The 23663-nt window shown below is 39.7% G+C and overlaps 1 protein-coding gene and 1 long non-coding RNA gene across 9 annotated transcripts in view; one reads left to right on the forward strand and one right to left on the reverse strand.

Annotated features, from left to right (window-relative positions):
- FOXP4 (forkhead box P4) overlaps positions 1–23663 on the forward strand; it is a 159362-nt gene that overhangs the window by 14598 nt on the left and 121101 nt on the right. For 2 of the 8 annotated variants that reach the window (XM_083618011.1, XM_083618017.1), the window contains exon 1: positions 14216–14367. The exons of 4 other annotated variants lie outside the window; for them this stretch is intronic. The gene's annotated coding sequence lies outside the window, so the exon portion shown is untranslated. Of the gene's footprint in view, positions 1–14215; positions 14528–23663 lie in introns of those variants that run through there. 2 more of the 8 variants (XM_083618016.1, XM_083618020.1) reach the window with 2 other exon arrangements.
- Positions 3040–10238, reverse strand: LOC310764373. The gene is made up of 2 exons (XR_014549125.1): positions 10117–10238; positions 3040–3147 (listed from the first exon to the last, which is right to left on the reverse strand). It is a non-coding gene; the product is annotated as an uncharacterized lncRNA (long non-coding RNA).

Genomic DNA, 23663 nt, shown 5'->3' on the forward strand with positions numbered 1-23663 from the left:
CATATTTCAAGCTGCAAAAATTTCAGCTTTTGATAATTTCTATGTTCCCGAACTTTGGCATGTTGGATATAGCTCAGGCATGTTCAGACCCTACTGTTTTGTCCCCATGTGAAACAGAACACATCAAGGTGTGCAAATGAAGGTGACTGTCTAAAGAGCTTCAGACTGCCTGCACTTTGTGAGGAAAGTTGCAGTAGTAACAAAGCCAAAATCACTCTGTTAATCATCTGGAAATAGCATTCCACCCTGACATAGCTGAAGGGGAAGGTGGGGGGTGGTGGAGGAGAGGTTCCAACATGACCCATAAACACAAGAGGACTACCATAATCTGATTTGTTAGTCTGGGATGAGCTGGATTGTGAATCTCTTTCCAGTTCTCAATAGGAGCGATAACGCTGCCATTAAAGCCCTAAATGCAACTAGTATTTATTTTGCTGTCATATGGAGTTCTTGCTATGGGTTAGTGATTGAATAGGTAGAGAGATTCACTTTCTGCTGTAGAAGAAAAGTTAAGACATGTCAGAGAAACAGCTGTTTCTTCCGATTCCGTGCTTGTCCTGTGATCATGCAAGCTACAATTTCTTCAGAGCTGTAAATCTAGTATTGTGCATTTTGTGAAATCGAGAGTGCAGGAGCTGGAAGGCACTGAGGACCTTGGGCTACACATAATAGCCAGCATAAGATGACCAAGAATTTTTAGGTCTAAAAGAACATGCATATTTGTCTTCTTTTCTCTCAGTCTCTTTCGCCTATTAGTCCATGTGGCGGTAAAGGAATATGGGAAAGTTTTAAATTGAAATTATTACAGCTATTTCTGGCGTCACACCGAAGTTGGCCAAGTCAACTGACTTTGTAGAGCTACCATTTATTTATTTATTTAGAGGGGGGAAATGTGCAGTTAGATTTGCTCATATCTAACATGTGCCTACATGTAATTCTCTTTGTGATGTGAGCTATTCAGTTACTTGTTTAATAGCCTATTCTAAAACTAGTAAACTAGTTCTTAGCTGTTTCTTGTTGAAGGAAGTGGCTAATTTGGAGCCTTGTAAACTGTAAGGAAAAATTAACTGAAGCAGGCAGAGTTCCCAGATGTACAGCTTTGCACTGAGGGCGGCACCAGTTAAATGGTATAATCTTGCACTATAGGCATGTATGCACTGGATACATTTTTGCCTGGAGGATTTAGGAATTTGTCTCCTGGCTGCTGGTACTACTTACTGATTCTGATTTATTAGTTCTTTATTGTTAAAAAAAAATGATAAGCTGCACCATATCTGTAGGATATAGGAACAGTTTTAACAGAACAAACATTTTCATAGAGCAGTTTGGGACTGGGCCAAGGCCCATTTCCACTATCTTCTTGAGGATAGTAGTTGCTTTTTTTTTCATTGACAGCAAACTGCTGCTTCTGTTGAGTAAAGGGCTTAATTAGAGTAAGACACTGGATAGGCTTTCCGTATCTGAGTACTTGTTATGCTGCATCTTCTTGTTCTTTCTTTGACAGTACGTACAAAATGATGGTAGTATTTCAGCAGCTACCTTGGTGGTATGACTGAGGTATGCTTCACTCTCATAAAACAGGGCAGAACTTGAATCAGGGAAGTTGATTCACACAACTCCTAACAAGTTGCCGGTAATACCTTTTACTTCTTGGATTCTGTAGTGCATGCCTGCATGATTAAAAAAAATATATATTAAAGTCTTGTTTAAGACAGATTCTTGCCTTCCGAAGAAAGTGTGGTTGCACTGGGGGGGCGGTGTTTCAAATTTTACTGTATTTTTACTTATTTAGGGTATTTCTTTCTGGACGATGCCCATCCACAGTGGCTTGAAGTAGGAAATGTTTACAAAATATCAACTGTAAAAGTTTGCAAAATATATACAGTGTTCAAAAACAAAAAAATAAATATGCTCAGCTGGCCAATTAAGCACTTTTACAGCACTAGAAAAATAGAATTGTATAGTTGGAAGGGCCCCAGGGGTCATTCTAGTCCAACTCTGCTGCAATGCAGGAATCTCAACTAGGAACTCTCAGTTCAAGACTGGACTAGTCAGAAAAGAGATGTCTTTAAAGCCTTTTGAAAAACTTGAAGCCTGGAAGCCTGTCTCAGATGCACTGGCATAAAGTTCCAAACCCATGCGGCCATCATGGAGAAGGCCTTTTCCCTCATTTAAACCAGCAGTTTAAATTTAAACCAGCAGTTTAAATGAACACTTCTATATGAGAGCTTGTTCCTTGGCCTGCTTCTTCTTGCATCTGATGTTTGGGGTTATTTGACAATACAGTCATACCTCATGTTACAGATGCTTCAGGTTGCGTTTTTTTTGGGTTACAGACCCACCGAAACCCGGAAGTACTAGAACAGGTTACTTCCGGGTTTCGGCGGTTGCGCATGTGCAGAAGCGCCAAATCACAACCCACGCGTGCGCAGACTTGCCGCTGCAGGTTGCGAACGTGCATCCTGCACAGATCACATTCGCAACCTGAACGTCCACTGTAGTTTCAGCAGAAGCAACTGGCTTCCCCTGCCCTTATTAAGCTTAGAATATGTGGGCTGAACCATAGTTGCTTTATTAAGCATCCCCTCCCCAGCTGATCACTCATCAGAATATTGCCCATGTACCTGTGGATATTTCTGGTGCTTGCAATTTATAGGTAGCTGGGCAGACAGACTTCTCATTGTCTCTAGGGGCAAGGAAAACAACAACTGGAAAGCTGTGTCTCTTCCACACACACACACAGGCTTAGCAGGGCTAGAAATGCTTTTGTCTGGTTCTGAATTGGTGATTAAGCCATTAGCTGTATGTAGCTAATGCTTGAGATGACAACTAAACCCCCCACATTTGACTTTCTTGCTACATGGTGGGGCAGTATGTTTTAATTCACATATTAAACCTTTTACTGAGTGTGAGACCAAATGTGAAAATGGGGGGGGGGGGGGGCTGCTATCTGAAAATCTTGTTGAGGTGTAAATTTGTCCCATGACTGGTAATGACTTCTCTTGTATAAGCTATGAATGAAGGAGACTGGACACAGTATATGCAAGGTAGCTGTATTTGATGTCTTCCGCTGGTGAATTCGCGTGAGCTTTCCATGAGCTAAATCCCTGCTTGCAGAGCAGCAAAGTCATTCAGAGCCTCTCTATCCTGTAAAAATGTAAACACACAAATCAAGGTGGGAGATGAGGCTTCCTTTCATTACTTTAATTTTGTGTGTTGTGCATGTCTCCTTTCTTTCCTGCACACTTTTATCCATGTGCAAGTGTGTAAGGTAGGTTTCCAGTAGCAGGACACACTGAGGGCATAGTGTGGCTAAGAGTTGCAATTCCATTCATTTTCTTTTTTCATCCATGGTTGAATTTTTTCCCCATTTTTGTATTTTCTTTTCTGTTTAATTAGGTTGTGATGGGAAATTATCTCTATTCGAGAGTAAAACTCCTGACTTTGTCCCAAGCCGAAATTTTGCGTGTTGCACAAGTACATAATGGCGAGAGGGGTTTTTTTTTAAAATAAAAAAACAATTTCTTCATAAAAGCTTCTTAAAAGAGAAACTGTTTTCCTTCCCCATGCTGCCTCCTCCCTGCCCCCCCCTAATTAAACGGTTTGAATTTGCACGTTAACCGCTTGGCGCTTCCTCGGCGCCTCAGATGATTAGAAAGGGATATTCATTTATGCCTTTTAAACGCCGCCCCGATTAAAATCAGAGAGATTTTTTCCTTCATCAAAATCTAACATCCTTGAAAAATTAATTTGATGCCTCTTGTTATCAATTAATTGAATCTCGTTGGGAAGGAGGCTTGTGCAGCGGGTGGTTAGAGCTAGTCCTTCTGTTCTTAGCTGCTTTTTTAAAACACACTCTCTCCCCCCCCCTACTGCTTCTTCCAAACTGTGACATTATAAAACTTTCTTTTATTATCTTACTCTTCTTATATAAAATAAATGAATAAAACTTGTTTCTGCCCCCGCCTTTCTTGGGGTGTCTTCATATACTGTATAGAAAGGAAACCACCTCTTCCTTCCACTTCCTAAGAAGACTTCAGGAAAAAAAATAGTGCTTTAGCAATTTCTTGCCAATGTAGCTGGGTTTTCATTCTCTTTCAAATGGGGATATTGGATATTTCATTTGACTCTCCCTTTCAATTAAAAACGTAGAGCACCTTCACTTAAACCTGCTTCTTTTCTCTGCTGAAGTAATTTTTTTGTTGTAAATTTCGGTTCTTCCCACGAGACGAGACAGACTCCTTCAATATGAATAGACTTCTTTCCCCACTTTATTAACTTCTCAACTCTTTGTCCCCTTTTCTGCTTTCTTAAACAAAAAGCTGGCAATCAAAGGTACTGACTTATTCGCACAAGCTTTTTTTATTATTTCTTTAAAAATTATTTAAATAAACTATATCTTGAAGTGTTTTTCTCTTTTCTGCATTACACTGAAACTGCAGAGTTATTCAAACTCTATGTCTCCCTAGTTCTATAACATGATCATGAATAGATGGATGGAGCAAATTTTAGATTGCAACAGAATAGCATGAGCAGTAGAGAACAAATTTTTCACTTCCTCAATCTCCATTGCTTTAGAAAGGCCACTACTGTTAATGGTACTTAAGTGTTCTCACAGACCTGGCAAGAGTATAAACTTGTATGTATCGTTCACCTTACGGCTACTGTTTTCAATCCTGTAGTGTTCTTCCTCAGACTGGGATCCCTCTAGTGATTAGGCTATACAGAAGTATTGTGAAATTAAAGTTTTTTGCCCTATCTGTCCATCTGTCTGGATATAAAATGATAATCATGGAAGACAACAATGTAAACTTACCAGCAAGTCTGTTTAATGGCTATCTCACCTAGCTTCTCTGCTTAGTTTGGTCCTTTCATAGCTGTTTTTATACAACTGTTGTTGAGAAATGGTAGTGTTTCTGATTAACGACAGTCGCAGCTGAGAGCATAGACTTGTCATGCAGAAATGGCTTCCCCTACAGACAGAACTACTGATTCGGCAAAAGTGAATGAAATTTTATAAATTAAAACACATGCACATTTAAGAAAACTCCACTGGAGTTCAGTTTTGCATAGCAAGTAATTTTGCAGGTTAATGTGTAATTGGCATAATTCTTATTTATGTGAATATGGTGGTCGATGCAATTCCTCTTTCAGAATGAAAGTAGGAAACTATTATTATTAGGATGAATATATTTAGGCATATGCAACTTAAAAGTGCTAACAGATTTGCCAACTATAATTGACATAAAGTTTAAAAATAAAACTAGTTGGAAATCAGGCATGTGCCACTGACTCCATTCCTTAGCTGGTTGGCCTATTACTAATAGAAACTACAAAAAAATCCCTAAATGTGAGAACCTGATGGTAGCACAGCAAAAGCCATAAAATAGTTTGGACTTCAAATAAATGAAATGTTTTGGAGCATAATTAATAATTACCCAAGGGTTACCTTCGGTTGAACCTAGTATTGTCTAAGGGGTAGACCATTTAGCTCAGTTGGGGATTGAACAAAGCACATTTTGCATGCTAGTATGTGTTCTACCACTAATAATGCTGGGCTTTCTACTTTTTCACCAATTTCTGAGCCTACAATGCACTTTGCTATTTTGATTTCAAGCTTATCTTTTCAAGGGCTCACAAAAATGTTCAAGACCCATTTACACTCTGTAGGCTGTGTTTTGTCACTTGCTTGTTCTAAATCATCAAGGGGTAGGAGGAGGAATATCAAGTCATAATTAAATCGTGGTCAATATTATGCTCCAGTTAGTTGTGAACCTGAACATAAAAACACCACCTAGCTTGGTGTGTTAGATATAAAGTGATAACTGAGCTGCTTCTATTCTGTGTATCCCTTGAATTACTGATTTCTTAATTTTGCTAAGTAGTTTTTGCACTATGACAGTAGCTTCGTGTATTATAATTATGCAAAGGAAAAAAGTTGGAAGGTGTATGCATCCCTCTTCTTAGTTTCATCATCACTGATTGACTTGGAAATCTCTGGGCCCTTTGGGAAAGTGATGCTTTCAAGGTTTCTATATTGAAATGTATTTTTCTACTAAGCAGAACAGCATGGTTAGTTGGTCATCTCCTGTACCAAAGATGATCTTCGTGGAACAGCTCAGGGCTGTGTATGATGATAGAACTTCAGGTTAGGTGTGGGTCTTGCAGAGCATAAATTGAACTTTAGACTATAAAATGCTTCAACTGTCCTGGTTTTATGCTACCCTTAGAAGCTTGTTAGTTTAGTTGCAGCCTCCTATGCTTACCCTGATACTTCTATTGGTTATGGAAGTTCACAGTGCAGTGCATTGTGGAGCAGCGTTAGAAACTCTGATATATAAGCTAGGCACCAAATGGCTTCTTAAACCAGGGTTACAGTCACCAAAACGGAATGCGTAGTTGTTATTTTGGGGCCAGACAGCTCAAAAGTCATCTTTTCCAATAAGACTTTTTGCTTCCTGAAATTAATTGTGATTGCGCAGATAAAATATAACAGATAGAATTCTGCGGGATGCGTTGTTAGTGTGTGAAAACAGTCCAGATCCAAGGATCTCCAGAGGGCTGGAGACATCAGGTACCATCCTGACACCTGGGCATCTTCACTTGGTTGCAAGTGGCTGATAGCCAGGTGCCAAATGAACCTGGCGCCTGGCGAATTTTGAACACTGTTGTGGAGATGACATCTGATCTCCCCCCCTTCCTCCAAGGGATTGCCCGTTTTATTCTCCCAACTACCCTGTAAAATACTGTGATTTATATCAGGCCTCTGAGTGAACTTGATGGCTGAATAAGGATACCCAAGCACATTATTTAAAATACCATAGTGGCTCCCCCAGCATTCATATATATTTAAGATAAAAAAATATTGCAATATTTGTTCTGGATTGGTTCAATTTTCACTTCTATTGTGACTTAAATGCATCAAGTTTATGTACATTAGAGCCCTATACTTGTTTACTCTGATGTAAATCCCACTGAGTTCAATGAAGCTTACTCCTAGGCAAGAGGGTTTAAGATTGCAGTCTTCCAGACCAATCCAACCTCTCCTTACCATGCGCTAAATTTAGTAGCTGTAGTAGTGTGGTAGTGAAACCTTTTTAGAGTGGGCAAGGTTGATATTGGATGGTGTGCTCCTTCCTACAACTTCAAAGTACGTTCTCATTTAGATATTTTAAAGTCCTTTTTAGTATTCCACAAAAAACTGCATGCTCAAGTAATACATTTTCCAGCGTATTTTGAATAACTTATGTCAGTACACGTCACCTTAGTTTTCTAATGCTGAATAAAATGGAGGGTTTGTTCACATGAAACTAGAAATTTCATTTGCCCTCTCACTTTTTTGTGCATGTTTGAATGTTGTTGATGGGAAATAAGAAGAAGAGGTCCATTTTTAGTGACTAAATTCTTACCACTGTAGGTTTGGCCTTTGCATGATAGCCTGAAATACTATATATGTTTATTGGAAATAAGCATTGAAACAGTGGGATGCATGCATAGGATGAATTTCATTTTTTAAAAATACTGTTATGGAAAAACAGCTTTAAACCCTGCATGTTCAGTGGTACATATTCTCAAGGTTGGCATGCATAGCTCTGAGCCTTAGTTGTTGAAAAGTCATACAATTTATATGATTTCGATTACAAGCCTGGGTTGCAAAAAATAGGTGTTATTTTTTATATATACAAAAATGAAATGGGAAAAATCTAGTTTATAGATTCATAGTATCCTTTCCTATAAGCCACACTTGAATATTTCACTCTTAGTCTGGCTTGTACCTGCAGTGACAATTGGTACTTATTATCACTTGGGTTTGCCAAAGCGAATGGAGAAATATCTAGTCCTTAAAAACTGCATTGTGCATATTCTGGTATTAATGTGAATATAAGTTAATTTGTACATGCAGAAAATATTTAACAAGAAAATGGTGTCTGAATGATTGTCCTTCAGAAACATAGCTCTTTTTCTTTCCCCCACTTTCATAGAGTATTCAGGGACTCCATTCCTTCAGAGGCAGTGGGGTAGTACATTTTGCCCCAGATCGCATGTCAGCCATCTTGGACTTTCAGAATGTATACCAAGGATACACAAAAGTGTCTTACCCTAGGCAACTTCTTACCCTGTCTCTGGATTGCTCCCTCTTTTTACCTTGCAAAAAGCCCCCCCCCAATAATCCCTAGTTAACAGGTGAGGGGGGGACAGTTCTTAGTAGTTCTCTTGCTCTTTTCTCGGGAATAAGAGAGGCCACTCTGTATATCTTACATACATTTGAGCTTTCCACAGAAATGTCACAGGATATATCTCTTTGCGTTTCATACACTTCTGGCCTTGCTATTTACATGCCTCGTCTCCCGTCCCCCACCCTCAAGCCTCCGTAGTCTTATCATCAGTTGAGGTATCTATTGGTATCTATTGAAGTGGACCCTAGTTCACAAATACTTGCACTGCAATACATCTGTTAGTCTGTAAGATACCACAGGATTTTGTTCTTTGCAGGGCTGTTGGTTATAATCACTTTCCTAAAATCTGGTAATCTATCCTCATTGTGGTTTGTACTTGATTAAAAGCAAGACCTTTTTTGTTCTGCATCACTTTTTATGTATAGTCTCGAATAAACTAGGGGGGTTATACGATATGATGGAAAATTTGGAAAACTCGGATCTGAACTCTTAAATGTTCTTTGGCTTTTTAAATCCCATTCTTAGGTGTATGCCTAAGATGCATCTGGTGTGAACTTGATGGTAAACTTAGGTTGCCTTAATTGGTTTGATAGAGGACTACAGTTGTTTTGGGGTGCCAGAAGTTGTGAATGACCAGATTCATTCTAAAAACAGAGGAAAGTATTGGCTAGAGTTATTTGCACGCAAGTCCAGAGGCACTGCATATGCACAATTATATTTTGAGGATGTCTTTTAAAAGAGCAGTCATGTTGGAAACAAGCATTTTTCGTTATAGCATGAAATAGCCTTCCCGGTGGCAACAGAACAAAAGTTTAAAAATTCAGTTGCCATCTCTGAACAGATTAGTGCTGGCAAGCAGTAGCCTCTTCTCTATGCCCTCCTCCTTTTTGAAACCTTTCAGGGTGGCACAATGAGGAAGGTTCTGTTACCCTCGCTTAGACCCAGTCACACACACACACACACATGGTTTCCTGAGTCTCCCAAACAGTAAGGCAGGAGCCCCTGTGTGTGCAACGTCACTATTTAATTAGTCGTCCCTGATTAACAAAACTTGGCGTTCAGCTTCCTTCTGCCCTCATCTTTCCTGGCTTCGAATCAATGGCTTTGATATGCTAATTAGGGAGTAATTTAATTTCAAAAGGCCGCAATTAACAAGGGTGTTGTGGACATGCTGTAGTTAAGCGGCGTAATCTAATTTGCATTAGTAACAAGCAGGGACTAATTAGAAGCTTAATTAGACACTTAGATGGCTCTTGTGTTTACTTTCTTAATGAGATGGAGTGGGGCTCTTTTTTTAATCTTTTCAAGAGCTCAGCAGAAAGCAAGCAGTGGGTGAAACCAGGATGCCAACGCCTGGCACTTTTTCAGTCGCTGAAGGCAGCGAAAGCAGGCCGGTTGCCTCACCCAGTCACTCCTCTCCGCAGAAGAGATGAAGGCTTCCAATTCTAGTCTTGGCATCTCATATAGGATAATAATGGCGGAAGAAACTCTGCTACTGTGGAAGGATTAAAAAGTTGGCTATTTCCCCCCCTCATTCTGATGAAAGGCACATAGGAAGTGACCTTGTATCAAGTCAGATCATTGGTTTGTCTAGATCTGTATTCTATAGATCAACTGGCAGTGGTTCTTCAGGGTTTCAGGCAGAATCTTTTCTAGCTGTATCTGGAAATACCATGGCTTGTACATGGGACCTTCTACATGGAATATTGACCTATGGCCCTTCTAGGGGAAGGCAAGTGACTGTATTGGAGAGGCCAATTCCTGCTCATTGTTAACTATGTGGTCCCCTATTGAAGTGCTAAGGTTTGCTTAAAATGGTGGATATGCAAAGGTTGTTCTAGGCTGTATTAGAAGCCCATAGATCCTTTTCTAATTCATCTTCATTCCCACCAGTTGAACACCTCCTGTGAAAATTTTCATTATCTTGTAAATACTTTACCTGCTGCACATAGTCTTGACGGTCTAGCCCCCTGGACTGGACTTTCAAATGTTATTTCCTTTGTCAAAAATAGAGTCCCCAGTTGTACAATGCAAATGTCTACAATTCTCACTTCTTTATGACGTAGGAGAAAGGAGACTGTAAGAAATGTAAGTCTATGCAACTTCTCCCTGGCTCCAGCTTCAGCGAGACAACTGCTATAGAATTATTTTCAACTCCTCTTCAGAGTCAAGGATTTGGAGAAATAGGAAAAACTTGGAAAGCAACAGAATCTGGACAGGGTTTCACATTGTTTAGCACTGTGAGTTCACTAATGAATGTCAACACTAGAAGCAACACTAGACTATAGAAAATTATGAAGTGCAAGGGCATGGGACATTGAAGGGAAGTTGTCATGTTCTTTTAATGACTATTAGTGCATAGGGTGGGCTCAAAAGTGACTTACTCCAAAATAAAAAGTTGCTTTTTAGCTAGATGAAAGTAGTAGATGAAAGCATCCATAGGTGTGATCCCATTAAAAGGGGTACCTGGACTAAGCCAATCCTTGCTTCCTTAAATCTCTTCTAATTTACTGTAATGCTTTAAATTCATTTTAGCTCTTGCAGATTTTATTTTCTAATCCCTTTCCACATTTCCATGTGTTTGTGTGTTAATTAAAGGGTAAAAAGCCACTCTGAGCAATCCTAGGTTCTTCTTCTCCTCCTGAACCCTAAGCCTTTTAAGATTAAGAGCTGTTTTCTAAAGACTTCCTATTACCCACACTTGGGGAGGAATATCGTTCAACTCTTCACATGTTTAAGCAAAGACTGAATGTGAGTAAAGGTTTGTGAGAGAAAATACTTTATCCTTCAGATAGCTGTGCAAACTCATTCCTGGCTAGCACTAGTGTTGCTTAGTCAATCTAAAGGCCAAGTTGTAGCATTCTGAAGTGGTCCTAGGGAGGCTTGGCCAGTTGGCAAGGAGGTATTGCTCCCTTCCTTTCTACACCTTGTACAAGTCTCCACAGACCCTGGAATTCAAAGTATCAAGTCGTATGGTGCAGTATGTAGACTTTGGGGTTTTGACATGGGTGATGAGCCATGAGGCTTAGGGCAGCTTCCTGTGTGACACGTTTCTCCTTGGCAGTTGGAGGACAGAAAGAATTCTGTGAAATAACCTTTATAAGGTGGCCTAGAAAATCACTGTTCTCAGTGCAACAGTACTTGATAATAAATCTTTTTTGAAAAAGACTGTTTTGTTTCCCAACTACTTAGCTTTAGCCTCAGATATATCCAGATCATTTGCTGAATGTTGAGAATAAAATAAGCAGAGAAACACAACTCTAGGCATGAAAAAGTGTTGATTGTGGCATCTCTTATGCCTGAAGGAGCATCTCTTTCAGTACCAACTTGCCTACATGTTAAGATCTGCTGAGGCCCTTGTCCATGTACCTCCTTTATCAGAGATACATTATTTGACCGCAAGAGACAGAGGCTTCTCAATAGTGGCGTTATGCCTATGGCATGCCCTCCCCAAAGAGGCACACTTGATGCATGTATTGCAGTGTTCCTGGTGCCTGGAAAAAATGTTATTATTTACCCAAGTATCTTAGTCTGTTGTAAACTTTGGTTTGTTTTTAACATTTTTTTGCTGTTTTAATGTAATTTTCATTATGATATGATTTTTTTGTTGCACATCACCCTAAAATTCAAGTACAGTAAAGGATGATGTAGAAATGTTTAGGTAAGTTAATAATAGTACGTTGCTAGTTAGGATAGTTGGGGCAAGTCTGTTCTTCATCACCCCACCTTCTTTGCCCCTCCATCTTCCTGGGTTCATAAAGCATTTCCTTTCCATTACTTTTTTGTGATCTTTTGCCAGAATATAGGCAACAGATTCTATTCTTAAGGGAGAGACAAACAGACTTGGGGAAATTTACAGGACTTTGCTAGGAAAGGATTGACTGTTGTACCAACCTGTTGAACATGTTGGCATCTCCACTTCTTTAAATCAATATGTATGGTTTTTTATTGTACTGTTTTGTCTTGTGTTAACTGTTTTGATTGTTTTTTTTAAGTGAATGGCATATAAATTTTATGAAATTAATAAAATAAAAAATATTTACGAGCTTAAATGAAAGAATTAAGTGTTTCATTTAGCTACTTCTGCTAACCTTTAGCAAAGAGTAGCTGCATGCTGATGGATTTGAATCCTGGTGTTCACAACTTGGGGAGAAGACCTTTTGGGTGGTAAACTGAGTGCTATGCCTGGCCTTAGTCTCTTCCTTTCTTGGTAGTTCTGAAGCCTGAAAGAATGAATTGGGCAAACTGGTTTGGTTGAATGTTGGGAGGGGCTGAACTTTCAGAGTTTGGAACTGAATGGGAATTGCCCTGAAGCTGTATGAATTTGGATCTCTGAGACTGTGGTTATTAAAATATGACGAGAGTATGTTCCGACTTTCAACCAAAAATAAGCTCCTGCCAGCTCAGTGCCAGAAGTTAAAAATTTCATTCGGCCTCCTTTTTCAGATAGAATGTGATATAGAAGGTGCAAGAAAGCCAGAGAATTGTCCAAAACACAGGGTACGTATGTGAATAGGGTTTAGAATATATTCTCTCCCTATGCTTCCTGGAGATTAGGGTTTGTTTAATCTAGACAGAATGCTGTTGATGTTGAGTGTGATGTGCTACATATTGAATTTTCAGTCTAATCTTCATATTTTTTGGTACTGGAAGGAATCTTCATTCGTCTCAGATTGGTCATGGCTTCTGGAGTGGGGAAGGATGTGTGTATGCATACACGTTTGTATATTTGCACATATTGCCTACTGCTGTGTGCATGCTTGGCCTACATACTTATATGCAACAATTTGCTGTACTACCACTGTATAGTAAGTTCACAATTTATGTTCATTCAGCTTTATGTGTTTGGCAATTTAAAAAAGGGGGGTGAGCATCCAGGAAAAAATACTTTGGGTGCAATGGCGGGTGGGACCTCCATTGTGTTTTGACTATATACAATTTGGGCTTTAAGTGAGATCCCTGGAGGGCTTACTGTACTTGCAGTGCACAGCTCTTGCTTGTACCATTCCATGTTCTGAACTTCCTGGATTTAACTGTGGAGTGCACTGAGGAGCTAGTGAGTGGTGCGTCTTGCTTTTTGACATATATAAAAAAATAAAAGAATTTTCCAGTAGCACCTTAGAGACCAACTAAGTTTGTTCTTGGTATAAGCTTTCGTGTGCATGCACACTTCTTCAGATTGCTTTTTGACATTCAAGTTTGGACAAAATTGATATTTGCTCCTTTTTAGCCCATATACTATTTACAGAATCAGGTTTTTTTTCTAATCAAAGTGAATCCTCTTATCTTCTGATGACTTTTCTTTTCCAAGCTTAAAAATAGACCCTCACAGACAGGGTTCAAAACTAGCAGGGCACCAGGTGCATTTTGCACCTAAAGATTCTCCATTTGCGAGCACCTCAAAAAGTCTGGGTGCCATGTTTTGAGCCTGACTGACACTCCAGGATTACTGAAATGTTTGTGCTTTGAAGCCTCAAAGTATATGTTAAGGATAAACAATATGTTAAAGAGTTTAGCAATAAATAGTAGAGTGTTTTGAAAACTGAAGTATGGTACCAGTATTTTTATTGTAAACACTAAATTAGACATGTATTAACAATTTCTGTTAAAGTGATATTAACAATCTCACTTATGTGAATTGTGTACTAGTTCATGCTTATCAAAATAATAAATAAAAAGTGTTGCTTAACCTGCCCCCCCAAATGGCGACTGTACATTCTGTTTTGGCGCCCACAACCCAGGTCCCAAGAGCCATTTGACTCCTATCAGTTTCTAACTCACAGATCTAAGTAGACCTTGCTGTCTCTTACAGTGTTGTGCACTCTATTCTCCTGCTTCCCAAGTAGAAAGCAAATACAGAGTTTTTGCTGCCTTCTGGAGTGTTGCTGTTGTACTTGTGGGCTCTTGCTTTCTCCCTGCCACTCAGTGCTACTTGGCAGTGAGGTGGAAGGCACAGACACAGATGATGCATGTGGGTGTCTTATCTGCTGTGACTTACACCGGGGGGTCAAATGTGTAAAGGTGGCGAGAGCAGAATCTTTGATGGCAGAAGGTTCCATGACAGTTGAAGGTGCTCATTGGGGGAAGACTTGAGGCCATGGAGTTTCTGGTTGCTATCGGTGACAAGTATATTCTTGGCAGGAGAAGTTATTTACCCAACATTCAGAAGAGCAAAGCGGACGGATGTGAGGTGATGATTTTATGTTGGCAGAAGGAATCTTTTAGTAAGATATATGCAGAGTTGAAATGACAGTTAAGAGCATCTACAGACTGTTGCTACAAGCACATTAGCTTAACTCTCTTGTCTTGAGGTGTGTGGGACCAGAATATTGGAAGAAGAAAAAATTAAGGTGTCTGCCTGATTCTTTTTTTTTTTTTTTTGCTCCTGTAGTTTAAGAGATCGAGAAGTGAAAGGAGAAAGAGAAGCTTTTACTCCTTGCTGCGTCAAAAACTTTATGAGAAGAATATATTTGAGAATCTAACTTTACAGTTTTTGTATATGGTAAAACTGCAATTTGAAACAGTTGCTTCAGAGCACTGTCATAATATAGCTACCTCTGTAACGAGAGCATACAGTACGTGGGTTGCTGAACATTTTGATGAGCTTTGTACTGCTTTAAGGATAAACATTTCTGTGTTTTTGTACATGTACACCACTGCATTACACGTACAGCTCTCCCAATACAGAGAACAAATTCTTTGTAGCTTGCCCCCAGATCTGCAAATACTTCATTTTAAAATTCTAGAAGATAACATGTATATACTGTTACGTGTGCTTGCTCTCAGTGAGAGATCTGTCCATACAGCAAAACCAGCTGATCTCTGTGCTCTCTCTCCCAGGGAAACTCCGGGCATCCATCAGTCTGTTAATTGCACTAATTAGAGAGTGTGGAGGTGTTAATTGGAAAACCCTGGTATTGTGCCTGTTTAAGGGAAGAAAACGTCAATAAAAATTAATTGATGACTTGGCATGGCATGCGCACTTCACAGGTTAGGAGAGAGTCAAAAGATGTCAAGGCAAATGTTACTGCTCAGATTAAGCAATTGTTAATTAAAAAGCAGCAGTAATTAATATGCCTATGTGCCATATGGTATTGGGTCTCTCTTTACTCCTGTTGCCTGTCTCTTTCGTCTACCTCTTTCCCTAACCTCCTTTCACTGCCAAATAAAAGGTGTACTTTGAAACAAACAAATACGGAAAGTGAAATCAGTGGACAATTGTTGAATGAAATTATTTTGATTCCAGACAAAAAGAATCGCAATTAGTTATTCAGTCACACTAACTAATCATTGAAGGATGAATGTCTGACCTCCCTGCTCTTTATATTTGTGCATGTACTTGTATGTGGTGTTGTTGCCAGTATTTCCGCTCCCAGAAAGACTGAAAAACCACCACTGCTCATCTGTATCTTTACTGCTTATTTATTCATTTAAATTTAAAATTTGCTTGGCACTGAGACTAGGCTTTAACTGCAAACAGGATCTTTAAGACTACTAAAAATCTAGTCAATTGGTAGTTCTTATTGGCTGCCATTTTGATATGCCATATACACTTACTTGTCCAGATTTCCATGGGTGGTAATTTGTGATACCTCGTGCCAGAGAGACTGACTAAATTGTTGGGCTTGTACTTCTTGATTGTACCCACATGCCTTCATCTGAATGCAGATAAAATGGTGTAGCTTGCCATAGCAGTTGCTGAGAGAAATTTGTGTGTGGGTTTGTGTTTATACTAAAGGATCCATTTCTGGTTTTGACAATTTATAGTTTGGTGATTTTTCAGTCTCCTGTCAAGGTTTCTAATAAGTTAGCAATAAATTCTCCTGATATTCATGCTGGAAAAAAATCATTGCCAGGCTTAACACTCCTTCAATCCTTTACTGATAGTGTCGGCTTGCTCATCTCCCCAAAATAAACTAGAATACTGCTCCCATTGTATAAATAAGGAACTCGGGGACCAGTGCTTCAACTCAAGCGAGAAGGCTGGCAGAAGGCAGCATTTATATAAAAGCAAATATCATCTATCAGGGTTTATTCCAGTACTACATACTGGTAATGATGTAAGTGTACTAACAAATGGGCAAAAGCATTGTGGTTGTGAAGTGGAAGATACTCCTCTGTTATTCACCATGTGCAGAAAAGTGGAATTAACATCAGTGAAATAGGTACTTGACTTTATTCTAAGTATGTATCTGAAGCCATGAGCTGATTTTAGGGTCAGTTTGTTACTCACTGCTATGATTATTATTTGTCTCAATTGTGTAACGTGACTAAGAGTGCAATTCTATTCATGTCTACTGAGAAGTAACTGAGTTCATAGGGCTTAAAGGTAAAGGGACCCCTGACCATTAGGTCCAGTCGCGGACGACTCTGGGGGTTGCAGCGCTCATCTCGCTTTACTGGCCGAGGGAGCTGGCGTACAGCTTTCGGATCATGTGGCCAGCATGACTAAGCTGCTTCTGGTGAACCAGAGCAGCACACGGAAACACCATTTATTTTCCCGCCAGAGTGGTACCTATTTATCTACTTGCACTTCGTGCTTTCGAACTGCTACGTTGGCAGGAGCAGGGACTGAGCGACAGGAGCTCACCCCGTCGTGGGGATTCGAACCGCTGACCTTCTGATTGGCAAGCCCTATGCTCTGTGGTTTAACCCACAGCGCCACCCGCGTCCTAGGGCTTAGTCCCAAGTAAATGGGTACAGAATTGCAGCCTAAATATTTCCCCATTGTCTAGCTCAGACATCCCGTTCAGAATGTGATTCGAAGGTTGGAAATAGACCGTGGCTTCACTCCTTCCATCTAATGCAGTGGTTCTCGCCTCCATTTCCTGGTTGTTCTAAGCATGGTTTTGGAATCTGGCAACTATGGTTTGCTTGATTTGAATGCCATGACAAGCTATAGTTAGAACAAATCAGGAAACTGAGGAGGAAACCAGTGTTATGTTTCTAATCCTTCCAAACTGCTGTTTAGAGGATTGTCAGAACCGAGGTTTTCCCACAGGCATTGGTTGGCCACTGTGAGAGTACAGGATACTGGACTAGATGGGCCTGATCCAACAAGCTTTTATGTTCTTATGAGGCTATAGCCAGGGTTTTGGTCTGAAGGCATGTGATTCAACAGACTTGTTGCCTTGAAGCAGGCCTGGGTATTCTCAGCATGTAGATTAGGGATACTATCTGGGAATTCTTTGGGGTCTTCCAGACAACCTATTTATTTATCATTCATCCAGATTTGCTTTCACAGGAGTTACATTGTATCTGGGGGTTCTGATTTGTTTGTGGGGAGGTCATACAACAATGAGCATTCATCCTGATTTGCTTGTGGTGTACTCATACGTCTTTGCAGTGACCATTTGTTCATGTCACACTTTTCAATGCATTTCCCTGTCACTTCCCTAACCACAAAAGTCAGTTTCTTTTTTAAAGTGGATTTGTTGTGGTGGGATGATAAAGCACTTTAATCCACTTTAATTGCACAAACCTAAATTTCTTAGTATGTGCTTGACTCCGTGCAAAATGCTGACAGTCTGGAGGTGCTATTGATATGCCATTTTGAGCTCTGTGGAAGAAAAGTGAGCTATAAGTATAGTAATAATATGTAGGCTCAAAGTGTACACATCTTGTGCAATCACATCTGTCACGCCGCTGCATGCATCTATTTAAAAGGTGTCAGTCAAGCTGCATGTTCTGTGATGTATGCTCTTAAACTATAGCCCGCAAAGCAGCCCTTAGACGCGTTAGGGCAGGAGACACAGGCCTTACTGAGTCTTCTGGGTGCTATAGTTGTCCAAATAGCACTGGGAACCTAATGTCTTTAAAAGCCATAATTTAAAACTTTTTCCAAATCATTGTGTGTTAAAAAGTCATAACTTGAGGGTTTGTTACACTTCCCTAGGTTTAGAACCACTTTTAGGGTTGCATGTCAAGTTTTTATTGGCAAACCTCAGATGTGGGAATATCACTGCTCTTTCCCTTGCTTACTCTAGCTGCATTTTTAACAAAGTTGCTGGCATATATCAGTAGAGGGTTAACTATCTGACACAGTCCTCTAAAACTGTAAACAGCATTTTGTCCCTAACACTTTGTGGAGTAAACTCTCATTTAACTAGGAACACCCCCCCCCCCCCACTGGTTTGGATGAAAATTGATTCTATCTATTTCTCTCAAACACCGCCACCCATGCAGCGAAAGTTGGAGAATTAAGATTAAGAGAGGGGAAAACAGTAAAAAGGGCACACACAAAAAAAACACCACCCCACCAAGGAAAGACATATATGTTGGGAATGTTGATAGTTTTGCAAACTGGTGGGAGTTTGATTTTGGTAAAATTGTATCACTTGCCTATATCTTACACACCTGGTGTACAAGTTGTGGATCACAGGAATGTCTGGGTGTCATGTGGCATGGGCTCATTTTGGAATGTTACTGTTCTTCAGAGTACAGAAATGCTTAGCCACTTTCTGGCATGGCTGGTGACAGCTGAACTTTAAAGTTCAATATAGTGTTTAGCCCATTGGAGCTTCAATGAGCATGTTCAGTGCAAGGGTTGTACGTGGTGTGGTCATCAGGATATTCTTCTAGACCTATGGGGGAGAATAAATACTTTCTACTTCAAGACTTCCAGAGCTCTTACATTCCAGTATTTATGTGCGTATTTTTATGGACAGTACGGGAACAACTGCTTTCCTAAAATGCTTAGAAGTCCGTATAAACTGTAGGCTCTTGAATATTTATTACTAAAATATGTGAAAACGTATTTGGAACATGAACCTGTTTAACTTTAAAATACTTTATCTCATCATGAAACTCTCCTCCCATATCATAGTGGGTTGGAGCTTTGAAGCCTTATGCAACCATTTATCGCCCTCTGTGATAGATGGGGACATAGGAAGTTGACTTATACTAGCTCAGCCTATTTATCCATCTAGCTCAGTATTGTCTGCTGACTGGCAGTGGCTCTCCAAAGTCTCAGGCAGAGGTCTTTCACATCACCTGCTACCTGATTCCTTTAAAAACCAAGCCAAACCAGGACATGTCAGGGATTCCGCCTAGGACCTTCTGCGCACATAGCATGTGTTCTACCACTGAACTGTGGTCCCTTCCCAAATCTATAGTATTTCTTAATGGTTCAGTTCTTGGTGTGTTTGGGATTTCTCAGTGCCTTCGGCTTGTTTTCTTTTTCCGTCTACCACAATAGCAGTTTTCAGACAGGCAGGACTAGAATTAAATGAGTACCCAGTGCATTTGCTTGGGGCATCAATGGGAAAAGATAAAGATAGACTGGGATTTTGTTCTGCAGCAGTTGTTTTGAATTTTTTCCCTTGATGGTGCTCTAACTGGACACCACTACCAACCACGCTGTCTTCCCAAACCATCACATTCAGATCCCAGGGTTAAGGCATTTTCATACATGGCACTAAAAGTATCTTGCCTTGTTCTATATATGTACTCATATAAATGCTGTTGATGTGGGTAGAGGGAGAAGTAAACCATTTTAAACCATCCCAAGTTTGCTCTTCATTCAAATATTGTCAGAGGAGCATAGGATCCAGACAAGGGAAAGCAGGAACCATACTGTATCACGGCACCTGTAACACATCGTGAGTGAACACTTCATGTGTTGCCCAATAAAACGTTAGTTGATGGTATGCATTTGCATTTGAATCTGCTAACTGCATGGATGAATGGATGGATGGATGGATGAATACTTTTGAGGAAGAAAAGACTACTTTGTTTTTATTTTAAAAAGTTACTTAGTTGTTTATATTTATCAGTCACTTCATGCAGCGAACTGCTAGGCAACATACAATACAATACAGTATAAACTTTCAAGCATACAATCAGTTAGATAATGTATACTTTTGTCATGGCAAGTACCACTCTCTTGGAAGAGATACTCCCTTCTGTATACGAAGTATCATGGTGTAGATAAACACAATTCATAACTGCATGAATCACGTAGCATGTTTTCTGTTATGTTTTTTTCATCTGCAAACATTTATCTATACCTATAAAACTAATATGTACAGTTGACCTATTATAATTGGTTTGATTTAAGTGTAGCTAAGCTATGGAGAAAAGCTAGAAAAGAACTGTAGGTAAACAAAATGGACTTGGTTAGAGCGCAGTGCTGATAACGCCAAGGTTGTAGGTTTGATCCCCGTTTGGGACTGCTGCATATTCCTGCGTTGTGGGGTGTTGGTCTACATGATCCTCAGCGACCTTTCCAACTCTAGATTTCTGTGATTCTACTCCACCCTGCCTCCTGACCAGTTATACAAACTCATGATGTTTTGGAGCAAGCTGCATGTTTTTTCTCTGTCTTTTTTCTTTAAGTGGCTAGGATTGCCTGCTGAACAAAGATGTAATGGAGGGGAATGGCAAGTTGAAGGAGATTGATTCATGTTGTTTCTATGCGTCATGTATAAGATTAAAATCTACTTTTGTGTTCCCACGCTTGTAATAGCAAAGCCTATGCTGGCGAAAATGTTCATGTGATTTAAAAATGGCTCTCCCGCTTTTAGTTCTAAATGTTTTTATCCTTGGGTAAAGAGGGAAAGGCTATAGCTCAGTGGCAGAGCACATGTATTGATTGCAGGAAGTCAGTTACCAGAATTACCAGGTGATGCTGGGAAATACTCTTGTCTTAAACCCTGGACAGCTACTGCCAGTCAGTGGAGACAATGCTGAGCTAGATGCGCCAATGGCAGAAGTGACTTGCCTAGTGGAGTGCAGCTTCTATGCTACCATTCTAGCAGATGGGTCTCTCTTGCTTACCAGGAGGAGGAGGGTGTGAGGCGGCAGGGAGGTTTGCATGATGATTTGCTATACAGCAGCTTCTGGTGTTTGTATTAACGGCCTTCACATGTGCTCACACCGTATTTATAAATTGAAACAAAACAATATACAATCATACTTTTTGCCCACCAGTGATCGAAATGTTCTTTTTGAAACAAGATTCTGTAGCTGCTTTTATGGTTGTGCTGCTCTTTATGTTTGCTTTAGATGCTGTTTTTAGCTTCATAACTTTGTGTTTTTATGGTTTAATTAGGAATTTATTCTTACTTTTATTTTTATAAGCCATTTCAAGCAACTCCTTTTGTGGAGTGAAAAAGCAGAGTATAATTTTTCTACAGAATAAAAAAGCTTCAGAGGCACTGATTTGATGGAGGGAGTTGATAAATTGAAAGAAAATATAGCAGGAATATAAAAAGGGAAGGGGAAAGGAATCTTATTGGACTATGAAGGTCTGAGCAGCACTCACAATGTAGGTAATACTGATAATGTGTACAGCTAGGATTACTTTTTTTTTTAAAGTGTGGTTGAGATTTTGAAAACCAAGTTCTTTTTCACATTTTGAACAACTTATTTGCTGAAAATAGAGTTTGTGTCCCTGTGAAGTAGGAAGATGCATGTTGGAAAGCACTGTCAACAGCTTTGTATAGTTAGCATGTGACTAAAAGCTGAATTGTATCTCTGTTTTGCTTGCAAAATGTTCATCATCTTTCCTGCTAACTTTGCAACTCCCACAGTCCAAGTTCAACAGCCTTTGTCTCAGAATGCTGTTTCTCCAATGCCCTACTATCCTGTGTCCTAGTATCACTAGCCTGAAACATGTATATTTTCAACAAAACCAAAAATGTGGTAATCTCTGTGCCCTTGAATTCTCCTGCAGCTACAAGTATGTCAGTGTGTGTGTGTGTGTGTGTGTGTGTGTGTGTGTGTGTGTGATAGTGTGAGGGACTACAGGAGAGAGTCGACAACTCCACATGGGAATTAATGTCATTCATACACCCTGCGGAAATGACTTTTGAAATGCATATAATCTCAAACATGCAAATGAGAAGCTTGCTTCACCCTGTTTAATATGAATGATCAGCTTCTGAATAGCTATTATTACACGCCACATTTCAGCAATTATGTTGTTCCCAGTTTGTCGGTCTATCGTGCCAAAAAAAGGGAGGGGGGAACCATGCATAGGAAAGAAAAGGTAGAAAAAAGAAATATCCCTTTTTTGCTGCCCCTCTTCCGCTTTCAAACTTGCTGACCGCTTCTCTGATCAGTCCCAGTTAATGTTTTTTTTCTTCTTCACTTCTTTGCTGGCTTGGCAGCTAGTTTTCTTTATCAAGAGACAAAATTAAAACAAGACACCCTAGTGTGTCTGTTGTGTTTTAGCCATTTTGTTTTAGTCTTACGTCAATTGTAGATAGATTTATTAAGGTGAAATGGCACTGCCATATAGAATTGGGATAGCAAAACTCTGCCATTGATCTTAACAGAATTGGTGTTACCAGTTTAAAAAAATTGGTATTTCCTCCTTTACGCTGATATAACTATTTGTAGTATACTGCTAAAGTAACATGAATCAATATTAGAATCTGCTTTCACTTTATGTTTAAAACAAACTCCTAGCTTTTCTGGTTGCAGAGAAAAGCTTGAAAACATGACAATAGTGCGTTCTTAACTATCTCAAATGAGAAATTTAGAAAAAGGAACCTTTTCTTGTCTTCCAAAAAGAATTTTCTTTGAGGATCCCCTCCTGCCCTGCAAAAAATCTAGCATTTTATTAAAGTCAAGCAGATACCAGCTGCTGGGCCTATCCAATGCCAAACCTCACTGCAAATAATTCCTGCTGTCATTGTACTAGGCAATTTACTAAGTAAGTAATCTAGAGCATCTCTCACTGGACATGTTACTGATTGTGCATACAGCTAGGGGAAACAGTTACTCTAAATAAATGCAGTCAGAAGTGATGATTTTGAATGTATGAAGAATAAAAAAACAGACTTTTTTCAACTCCTCTTTTTCTTCCTTTTGTCAATAAGTCTCCCTCTCTCTCTCTCTCTCTCTCTCTGTGTGTGTGTGTGTGTGTGATGTCAACTAATTCTTGCCCAGCTCTGTAGGATGACATAGTCTTTGTCTTCCTCCTTGTAGTTCTGAGTTTTTCGCTTTTTACAAACTCATCTCATAGAGACTTCCAAAATATTAAAGTCCAGAACTTACCATACTTAATTCTATTTAGAGAAGTGAGTGGCCCCATGCCAACCAGTATACCAGCAGAGCAACCCAGGTACTCAGAAAAAGAATGTGCTTAAAAGGAAAAGGAGAAGATCATATGAATGCATATTGCTATGGAACCCTGGCAGTATAAGGGTAGAATACAGACCCCAGTTTTCCCTATGGGCTCCTTAAAGTTGTTACGAGGTCTACTGCCATCACTATTTAAAGGTTTCCTTTGGGATGGAAGAGGAAAGTCCTCTGATCCATATTACCACTACAGGATTATTTAAGCTGTACAAGTGGCAAAATACCTAACAAGTTATAGGGTCATGAATGGGAAGAAATCAATATTGCCTCTGAACTCTTCCTAATACTGTAGTGAGTATGGGTGGGGGAGGATTAACCTCTCCTATGCTCCATTCCCCAAGTTTGAATCTCAGTAAGTATTGTTTACTTTTGTGTGTGTGATTGTGAGTATGTGATTCC

This window comes from Podarcis filfolensis, assembly GCF_964270895.1.
Source record: "Podarcis filfolensis genome assembly, chromosome: 6".
NCBI lineage: Eukaryota > Metazoa > Chordata > Lepidosauria > Squamata > Lacertidae > Podarcis > Podarcis filfolensis.